The sequence below is a fragment of the Artemia sp. Qi Xiang Cuo genome, chromosome 11, assembly GCF_049724085.1.
Source record: "Artemia sp. Qi Xiang Cuo chromosome 11, ASM4972408v1, whole genome shotgun sequence".
Taxonomy (NCBI): Eukaryota; Metazoa; Arthropoda; class Branchiopoda; order Anostraca; family Artemiidae; genus Artemia; species Artemia sp. Qi Xiang Cuo.
This window is the reverse complement of record NC_142804.1, coordinates 57,695,722-57,706,753: the sequence shown is the minus strand read 5'-3', so window position 1 is coordinate 57,706,753 and position 11,032 is coordinate 57,695,722. Positions and strand designations below refer to the sequence as shown.

Sequence of the window (11,032 nt, the reverse complement as noted above, 5' to 3'; positions counted from 1 at the left end):
GGGCAGTGTTCAGCAACCTGCTCGCAGTGCCCCTGCTTATGCTAATCTAAACTGACCATTTTATTGCAAAGTGTTGCACCAGAATAATACTCTAAAATCTGGTTGATAAATTGCCTGTCTAACAAATTTGTCTGAGTTTTGTAAAAGGGGAAACAACCCCTAAAAGTAAAAGATTTTAATAAAACTCTTACCATCAAATTTGTGGTACTTGGTGAATACCCGCCGGAAAGTCCCCCCGGAAAATACCTCCCCGTGGAAAATGCCCCCCCACGGGAAATATCCTCACGGAAAATCCCCCCTCCCCCAAAAAATACCCCCGTGGAAAATAAGGCTTTTCAAATTATCAACCAGATTTTAGAGTATGAAGGGGGAATGGGATGAATGGTAAGGGGGATTTCTAAAACTTTGAATGACCTTTAAAAATTTGTGAGTTATAGTAACGGAAAACAAATTTGGGCTATATATGTGCACATTAGGGGGTGGGGGTTAAATCAGAGCATACATTAACTACATAACCTAACTCAGACAAATTTGTTAGACAGGCAATTTATCGACCGAATTCAGAGTATTATTCTGGTGCAACACGTTGCAACGAAATGGTCAGCTTAGATTAGTATAAGCAGGGGCACCGCCACCAGGTTGCTGACCACCGCCCCCGCCCTCCCCTTCCTCCCGCTATCAAATCTCCTTTCAGCTAACCTTTGCATCCTCGCAAGAAAATTTTTATAATTTGTCCTCTGAAGTCGATTCCGATTTTTGTAGCGCTCTATGTCTTAGCGCTTTAGAAATATTTAAAAAAGCTTCTAAAATTAAATTTTGGAAAATTTTGAGTTTGGGGCAAAGAAGGATTTAAAACACATCTTCCCATGACATAACTTGTCCTCTTAAGTCGATTCTGATGTTTGTAGCGCTCTATCTATTAGTGCTTTAGAAACCTTTTAAAAGCTTCTAAAGTAGAATTTTGGAAAATTTTGAGTTTGGGGGGAAGGGGGATTTCAAAACCTCTTCCCGTGATATAACGTGTCCTCTGAAGTCGATTCTGATGTTTTTAGCACTCTATCTATTAGTGCTTTAGAAATATTTTAAAAGCTTCTAAAGTAGCATTTTGGAAAATTTTGAGTTTGGGGGGAAAGGGGATTTTCAAAACCTCTTCCCGTGATATAACGTGTCCTCTGAAGTTGATTCTGATGTATTTAACACTCTATCTATTAGTGCTTTAGAAATATTTTAAAAAGCTTCTAAAGTAAAATTTTGAAAAATTTTGAGTTTGGGGGGAAGGGGGATTTCAAAAACACCTTCCCATAACATGAATTGTCCTCTAAAGATGATTATGATGTTTGTAGCGCTCTATGTCTTTGCGCTTTAGAAATATTTTAAAAAGATCCTAAAGTAAAATTTTTGAAAATTTTGAGTTTGGGGGGAAGGGTGATTTTCAAAACCTCTTCCCGTGGTATAACGTGTCCTCTGAAGTTAATTCTGATGTTTTTAGCACTCTATCTCTTAGTTCTTTAGAAATATTTTAAAAGCTTCAAAAGAAAAATTTTGAAAAATTTTGTGTTTTGGGGGAGGGGGGATTTCAAAAACATCTCACCATAATATAATTTATCCTCTAAAGCTGATTCTGGTGTTTGTAGCGCTCTATGTCTTAGAGCTTTAGAAATATTTGAAAAGCTTCTAAAGTAAAATCTTGGAAAATTTTGAGTTTGGGGGAGGGGGATTTTCAAAACCTCTTCCCATGAGATAACGTGTCCTCTGAGGTTGATTATGATGTTTTTAGCGCTGTATCTTTTTGCGCTTTAGCAATATTTTGAAAGCTTCTAAATTAGATTTTTGGAAAATTTTGTGCTTGGGAGGACAGGGAATTTTCTAAACCTCTTCCCGTGATATAAAGTGTCCTCTGAAGTAGATTCTGATGTTTGTAGCGCTCTATGTCTTAGTGCTTTAGAAATATTTTAAAAGCTTCTAAAGTAGAATTTTGGAAAATTTTGAGTTTGGGGGGAAGGGGATTTCAAAAACATCTTCCCGTGATATAACGTGTCCTCTGAAGTCGATTCTGATGTTTTTAGCACTCAATGTCTTAGCGCTTTAGAAATATTTAAAAAGTTTCTAAAGCAGAATTTTGGAAAATTTTGAGATTGGAGGGAAGGGGGATTTTAAAACCTCTCCCGTGATATAACGTGTCCTCTGAAGTCGATTCTGATGTTTTTAGCACTCTATGTCTTAGTGCTTTAGAATTATTTAAAAAGTTTCTAAAGTAGAATTTTGGAAAATTTTGAGTTTGGGGGGAAGGGGGATTTCAAAAACATCTTCCCATAACATAATTTATCCTCTGAAGTTGATTCCGATGTTTGTAGCGCTCTATGTCTTAGAGCTTTAGAAATATTTAAAAAAGCTTCTAAAGTAGAATTTTGGAAAATTTTGAGTTTGGGGGGATGGGGATTTTCAAAACCTCTTCCCGTGATATAACGTGTCCTCTGAAGTCGATTCTGATGTTTTTAGCACTCTATGTTTTAGCGATTTACAAATATTTAAAAAGATTCTAAAGTATAATTTTGGAATTGTTTGTGTTTTGGGAAAGGAAGAATTTCAAAAACTTCTTCCCGTGTCTTATTTAGTCCTCTAAAGTTGACTCTTATGGCTTAGACGTTCTATCAAATAGCACCTTAGAAATATTTAAAAAAATATCTAAATTAGATTTTAAGAAAAGTTTAAGTTTGGGGGGAAAGGGGATTTTAAAAACATCGCCCCGTGGTGTAACTTTGCCTCTGAAGTTGCGTCTGATATTTTTAGCTCTATGTTTTGGAGTTTTAGAAACAATTAAAAACCTCTAAAAATAAATTTTTGAAAAATTTTGAGTGTGGGGGGACGAAGGATTTCAAAAACATCTTCCCATGACACAAATTGCCCTCTAAAGTCGATTCCGATGTTTTTAGCACTCTATCTTTTAGTGCTTTACAAATATTTTAAAAGCTTCTAAAGTAGAATTTAAGAAAATTTTGAGTTTGGGGGGAAGGGGGATTTCAAAAACCTCTTCCCATGACATAATTTGTCCTCTAAAAACGATTAGCTTATTTTTAATGGTCTCTCTTGTCAAATCCTTTCCCTAATTAATACAGTTTAAATGGTTTTATCAACACAGAGGTGTTTGGCATGTGCCTGCTACCCTCAAGGGTAAGGGTTTCTGATAAGGCAAAGTTGTGACATTCACAACAACCTGGTTTTATTATACCATAAAAAATAGTCAGCAAGGATAGGAAATTAAATGGTTTAGGATTTAAATAGAATTTTGGAATATATTTTAACGAACAAGGTCAAAAGCTGAAGTTGTGTAAGGTAAGCAGTGATTTATAATTATTATAGTAATATAAGATGAAATATGAGTTAAAACAACTAGTAATGTGCAGTAATTTACCATTAAATAGAGGGGGGGAGGAGTGGAGGTAAGTACTTCAAAGTACCTTCTCGGGACATACCTTAGCATGTAGATCCATCCCTGAAAGTTTCATTTTCCTAACCCGACCCCTTTCCAAGATAGCCAAAAGTAACTAAAGTAGAATTTTACCGATAAAGGTTCTCCCCTTGGATAATATGTTAACTAGGATCATTAGGCTATACATATTTTAAAGTAAGAATTGTTTTCTTAACCTGTCTCCTTATCAATTGACAGAACTGTAAATTTTTACTGGTTAAACTTTACCCCTCCCCCTCTCTAATGTGCAAATATATACCCTGAATTGGTAAATATAGGGATGGGGGTAAAATTCAATTGCAACAAAAATTATTATTATATTCATAATGAGCATAAAAAAGGCATCAAGGTGTATGTTCACTTTATTTGTAAGTCAATAATTTGAACTGTAAAAATATACCACTAGTAGGCTACACCTACCATTTTAAAGCTAGACTACAGTACTGGTAAAGTTCTACCAAATCCTATTATAGAGTTAGGAATAAAGTGAATACACCATTTGATGCCTTTTTTTATGCTGATTACAAATATAATAATCATTTCTATTGGAAATGAATTTCAGCCCCCCCCCCCTATATACCCCTAACCCAACCTACCCTAACCCAGAATTGGCATAGCCGTTATAGGGGGGGGGGGCTGAAATTCATTGCCGATAGAAATGATTATTATATTCGTAATCAGCATAAAAATAGGCATCGAATGGTGCATTCACTTTATTCCTAACTCAATAATATAATTTGGTGGAACTTTACCAGACTACTTTGTGCAGGCTGGATAGGCCTATTATTTATTACTTACACAGAGACTTCACCTTTAAATGCTATAAATACACAGATAAGGCTAGGCATATCATATCCATTATCCAGTTCTGTTTGAAATTTCTCACTGGTTTAGAGACATTTAATGCTTTAATCAGCCATTATGCTGGGTTTGGGGCTAGTGGTATTGAATTACTATGCTTGAAAGGGTTGCCAACTTTTTGGTCGATGAATATGTCCCTTGAGCATCCAAAAATGTGTCCTTTTCAGACAAATAATGTCCATATTTTGTCTATAATATGTCCATCTTGAAATATCAGAAACCAGTTTTTTTACGACTTGTGAACCTCCTTCAAAGTGGTCAGTTAACATCGAATATAATGAAAACGAAAAAGATTCATTTAGTAAATCCATACAAAATGAACTAGTGTGAAAGCACAAAAGTCATAAAAACATGTAAACAGCAAAAAACTAATTGTGAGAGCTTAAGGCTCAAATTTCTACGAGAGTTCCACTTGACAGGTATGGTCGGCTTGCGGGTCGGCATTTTGACTTCTTTTGGTAGCTTATTGCAAATCAGAGTGTTTCTTGCGTATGTCATGAGGTACAATCCAGGAGTCAAGCAACGTTGCGGAGCGCTAGGTAAGCTGGGTTGCCCTTCAATCAGGGGGATGACATCCCCAAAGGCATAATTGTTGGACCTATGGACAAGGCTGAACTAAATACTTGTCAAAAAATTCTGATTGGATTCAGGTTTTTAGAACCGATGGGTGTAGGGGGTGCCCTCAAATCACTTTTGACTCTTATAAAGGGTACTAAACTTCAATCAAATGAGCTCCATCTGAAGTTTGTACGACGTACCCATTCCATAAAATCTGGTTTGCCTCTGACCACTTCTGATTCTTAAAACTAGCACTAAAACATCTGATTTTCAATACAGTGAGTCCCATCCAAAACTGGTAAAAACCAACCCTTCCATGGAAATCTTATATGTTAATAATGGAGAACTAGTATAACTCGTAACCCTTGCCCTAAATATTTTTTTTTGGGGGGGGGTTTCATCCACAAAAATATAATTAATGGAACTTTTAATATATGCTGAACATAATGACAATCTCAAAATTTTGATTGGGCATGTTTAGGGAAATGACGGGGTTGGGGGGAAGGGCTTTTTGCCTTCCAATCACTTATGATTCTTATTAGAACTTTCAATTTCCAATCCAGTCGCTTTCAAAGTTTCCTTGACAATCTTTTCCGCACTATGTGCCTTGGTCAGAAGTAAAAAATAAATTGTAACCTTATCTCTCTTTCATTTATTAAATCAAAAAATTAGTTTTTTCTACTTGAAGTATGAAGCAACATTAAAACTTAAGACAATCAAAAATTATTCCATATATTAGGGGATCTGCCTTTTCCTCGATACCCCTCTCTTAACGCTAAGATCTTTTCAAGAACTTTAAAAAAAAATGTTGATTCAATTACACAGCCCTTATGTTTTAAGAATCGTTCTTAAAAAAATAGACGAAAGATCGAACATTAGCGTAGAGAGGGCGGTATTGAGGAGGGAGAATTTCTCCTGGTGATAATTCCCCAATGGAAATTTCTCCCGTGGAAAACCCCCCGCCCCTCCCTCCCCCCCCCCAAAAAAAAGGATCATAAATAAAATTATCTAAAAAAAAGATCCCAAAAGAATTCTGACTCCGCTGGAAACTTTTCCCTGAGATTTCTTTCAAACTTTCTCCACACATACAATGGGACCAAGAATGAGAAAAAAGACAAATGACACACATTCTGTATAGAAATTATGGTGAATTCTCCCCATGTAAAATTTCCCCTGAAAAGTTCACCCCCAGAAACGTCCATCCCAATGGGAAATTCTTCCCATAGAAAATTCATTTCCAGAAGATCTCCTTCCTCCCTTTGAAAATGTCGGTATACTTCCCTATAACAGATACTATATGTAAACAATGGGCAAATTTCATGACTTGCAGCCCTTCCTCTGGTGGTTCTAAGGAGTCATGTTATCTCAAGACATATCTATTAATGTGATATCTCAAATTTTTTATCACACAACTTGCAGTAAAAAAGGGGGTGGGACGGAGGCTCGTTGTCCTCCAATTTTTTGGTCACTTAAAAACGACAATAGACCTTTTAATTTTCGTTTGAACAAGCCCTCTTGCGAAATTCTAGTACCATTGGTTCGATATGATCGCCCCTGGAAAAAAGCAATAACAACAAATAAACATGGATCCATGATTCTTCTTCTGGCAAACACTATGAAATTTCATTTTTATGGATTTAAGCTTGGAACCTCTACAGTGGGGTTCTCTGTTGCGCTGAATCTGATGGCGTGATTTCCATTAAAATTCTTTGACTTTTATGGGGTGTTTTTCACCTTTTTCAAAAATTTAGCAAATTTTTGTCAAGCCCACTATTGGGTAACACAAAACTTAAAAAATACTATATATTTGGAATCAGCACAATAAGCAAATTGTTTGGTACATCTATTGTTATAAAAATTGATTCCAGACAATCAAGAATCTAATTTTTTCTTTTGTTAACTTATCATTTTCAGTTAGTAATACTTGATAAATAGAAAGATGTTTTGCCTGACTACTGGAAGTCGGAAGCCATAGTTATCGAAAAAGGTGCCTTCTTGCCTATTATCTTGACTGTAGCGTAGAAGCAAGGAGAAATAAAATCGTTTATAGATGAAAGAATACAAACTTGTAAAGAATTTCAAGAGTATTTGCAGATAATTGTCTGCGGGAAAGAGCAAGCAACTCCGAAAAATAATAACGTTTGTAAAAATTAGTAAAAAATAAGTAGTTAAGTAAATTTAATGCAAGACAAGAATAGTTTTAATACTGATTTGGTGAAAAATGACGTTTTTTTTTACAAAAATATATATCCAGCGGGGGAATATTCTATTTTATGTTATAAATTTGCAAAATATGTCCCTTTTATGTCCCAAGTCTCTAAAATATGTCCATTTTTTGCACTATTATGTCATTTTGTCCTGGCCCACAGGAATATGTCCATTGGACATAAGAGATGTCCAGTTGACAACCCTTGATCTTTCCATGTTAAATCATCAAACAGGGTTGCCAACAAACCAAAAAGTTTCGTAGCGTCCAAACTCTTAAAACGTAACTTTTCGTAACTTTTGATAGGAAAGTCTCTTTTCAACAGAGGGTACCTTAAATTCGCTATCAAGAGCGGTAATTATAGGAGGGAGGGGACTTTTGTTGCCTATATAATTTAAAAAAATTATTTTTACATAATCTCATTAAAATCTGCTTCTTTACCTTTAGGAATTTCCTATTTATTCAACTGTAAGGACTGCTTATGGTTTACCTGCACAACAGAACGACAACCCCCCCTCCTTGATGCATGGATATAAACCCAGGCTACTTTTTTTTTAATTAACATTATTGATATTTTAAACCAAAAGTCTTTGAATCTCTTTATTTAAACCAAACGTTGATGAGTAATACGAATAAGATAAAAAGCAAACCAATAAGCACAGGACAATTTAGAGTTTTTCAGGAAAGAAGATAGCCAACTAGATTTTTTAATTGTTAAACTTCAACTTAAACAATATTAATAAATCTAGCTTCTTAAAAAGACCCAAAAAATCATGTTAATCGCTCCTTTCCCGTCTAATATTTTAGATTGGCTCAGTCTTACCTCCTCCAGCTTCAAATTTGCATCACTCCTACATGAAGATTTGAGCAATTCCGAGTGACAAAGTTTTTTTTGTTTTTTTTTTATAAAAAAAAAAAAAAAAACTTTAATTTTTGTGTTAAGTTCCTATACAAAACAGCAGTGATTTAAATTAAATGCCTTTTTCCATTTGTAATTTGAATTGTGACTCCCAACCAATTGTAACTCAAGCAGTACCATTAAATCCTTTATTTTATACTATTTTCAAATATTATGACCCCTTTTCTGAAAATACAGATGGGGAGGGGGAGTATAATGTCAAAAAATTTACCATGATTCTTGGAAAGTCTACCATAAAATTGAAAATTCTGGCTCAACTCACCCTCCTGAGTGATTAGATATAGCTTGATTATAACCAAAAAATGGCTCATTTTTACAGTTTTATATATTTTGTCAATGTAAGCTGTTAATAATCTCATATAGAAAAAGCAAGTTTTGTATATAACCTGATATTATATCCAACCAATGAGAAGGGGGGGGGAGGTTGTTACCCAAAGAATAATACATATATCATCTTATAGTCAAATATTTAAAAAGAAATTATAAAGAAAATAACTTTTATTATTATTTACCTGGTTTTATTATAAATTTCCCTTCCTGACTTCAACTAACCCCTTCCCCATCTCATTTCAGTATGACTGTTGACTGAACAATATTCAAACTCAAATTATGATATTGAAAATTCGTAAGGTGACTAACTGACTATTGTAAATTGGCACTTGTCACTATGCAAATGATATTCTTATCCTCATGATGTTTTCTTAACTTACAATGCGAGTAAGCGAAGTGGGTATTTTCTCATCCTAATAACTGAGTGATTGGGTGATAAGATTAAATGACCCCGATATGAAAGAATGTCGATGCTCATGTAAGTGTAATTAACATGGAAACAGCGGATTTTTTTCACGGGGGAAAAATAGATTACTCAGAAAATGTGAAACTTACTTATCATTCAAAAGCGTAACATAATTGTAACATAAATTCAAAAATGTAACAAAAATGTAACATTTTTACGACCGTAACGTAAAACATACCGTTTTACTTAAAACCTACCAAAAATGGTACAAACGTACCCTCGGTGGCAACCCTGTCACCAAAGATTCCACTCTTATCGGTTGCCCATACTCTTTGGACATAGCCTTAATTTGAACTGTTTACACAAGAAGTATGTCACTGATGACATATGTCACTGATGATCAGAAGTATGTCACTGATGATCATGTTACACTATTCAAGAAGAAGAAGAATGTTAAAAAAATAATTGTGGATATTTTGATCTAATTTTGGTGATTGAGACAGTCATTGAGACAATTGAATTTTTCTGAAGAACTGGTTTACCCTGCCTACCAGTCCAGTGGAAAAGGTAGGCAAGCCTAGCAGCCCCAACCCCAGGGGTGCAATTGGGGACCCCCCAGGTACAGTCTTTTTATTTTTTTGCCTGGTGCCTACACCTCTGCTTCGCTATTATTAGAACCATTTATAATTGCTTGTGCCAGCCGGAAGATCCCTTGCCTTTTGCTGTTGGCTTGTAGCTAGTTTGGAGTTCACTGTAGCCTACATCATGGGTGACAACTCTAAAAGGAGCTATAGACCACCTAGTCACAGAGAGATGAGATCAGACTGCTCCATCCAATAAAGTGGAGCTGAATCTATTAATGAGCAGATTGCTATGCTCACCTCACACATTAACACCCTTAAAGAACAAGCAGAAGCTAATTGCAGATTCACTTAATGACCAAAACCTTAAATCTACTATTGCAGAAGTTGTCAGTGAGGCACTGTCTAATGAGGTTGGTTCTTTGGTTGAGGCCTCTGTTAAAAAACTTGCCTCTAGTCACCTACCTCCTGCTTTTGATGCTAACAACATGGAAATTATTAAACAAGAGGTATATAATAGTCTTAAAATGGATTTTGATGTGCTTGTGGAAAAATCACTAAAACAATATGATTTGAGGATGTCAAAGCTTGAATCATCTCTTCATTTGCTTGACTCAGGTTTGTCAGAGCTGCAGAAATCTCTGAAGCCAATTCAACTCAATGTGGATCATCTGAGCGATCAGTTTGACCAAATGAAAATTTCAAATCAGCTGATCCTATTTGGTTTCAAAGAAGACCCTTATCCAGAAGTTTCTGAAAGCAAATTTCTTGGATTTTGCAGTACTAGATTTCCTGGTATTCCTTTGACTAAGAATGACATAGTTTCTGTTAGAAGGATTGGAAAAAAAGGCTCAGGTTTGAAATCTCGCCCACTTGTTGTGGAATTTTGTGGAAAACTTGACCCTCCTCTTGGATCTATGGTTAATTCTAGTTGCAATTATCATACTACTATTGATTTTTGTGATAAAATCCTGCCTTCTCTCTCTTCAAATAGTTGCTTTAATGTATTTTGTTTGAATGTACATGGGATACAAGATAAGTGGGATAGTCTGAAATCATATTTGTGGTCTGATAATTCTTGCCCTTTTGATGTAATTGGTCTAACAGAAACATGGTTATTTGATAGTGATAATTTAACAGCTTATGATATGCATGATTATATTGCTATTCATGTCCCTAGAGTGGTAATAAAGTGCTCCGGGGGCATTTCTTTATTTATAAAATCTGATATTAAATTCAGTAGACGGTATGACCTTGAATCCTTGTTTAATTCAGTAGTGTCCAATAGTAGGACTGTTTATTCTTTTGTCATTGATCTGAAAAGCCAGTTTGCATGTGATACTGTTTGTTTGTTTTATAAGCCCCCTCCTTTTCCAACACATGTTCTGTGATTTGCTTGATCAGCTTTCTGGTGCAGGGACTTTCTCTAAAAAACGTATTTGTGTCTTGGGAGATTTTAATTGTAATATGTTAAATGTTGGATCAAGCGATGAATGTGACCATCTGTTTGATGTGCTTTCTTCTTCTGGGCTACTTCCTTTAATTTTTTTTCCTTCTCGTGTTGATCCTAAAGGAAATTCTGCCACTTTGATAGATAATATTTTCATTTCTCATCCTCCAAAATTGAAGTTTACTTCTGGTCTTGTTTTCACTGATCTGTCTGATCACTTCCCTATTTATCTATCACTTTTTTTACCTAAGA

The 11,032-nt window shown here is 35.1% G+C and overlaps 1 pseudogene; it reads left to right on the top strand.

Moving 5' to 3' along the window:
* Window positions 1–9,514: 9,514 nt before the first annotated feature.
* LOC148947171 (uncharacterized) lies at window positions 9,515–10,231 on the top strand (annotated as a pseudogene).
* The last annotated feature ends 801 nt before the right edge of the window (window positions 10,232–11,032 follow it).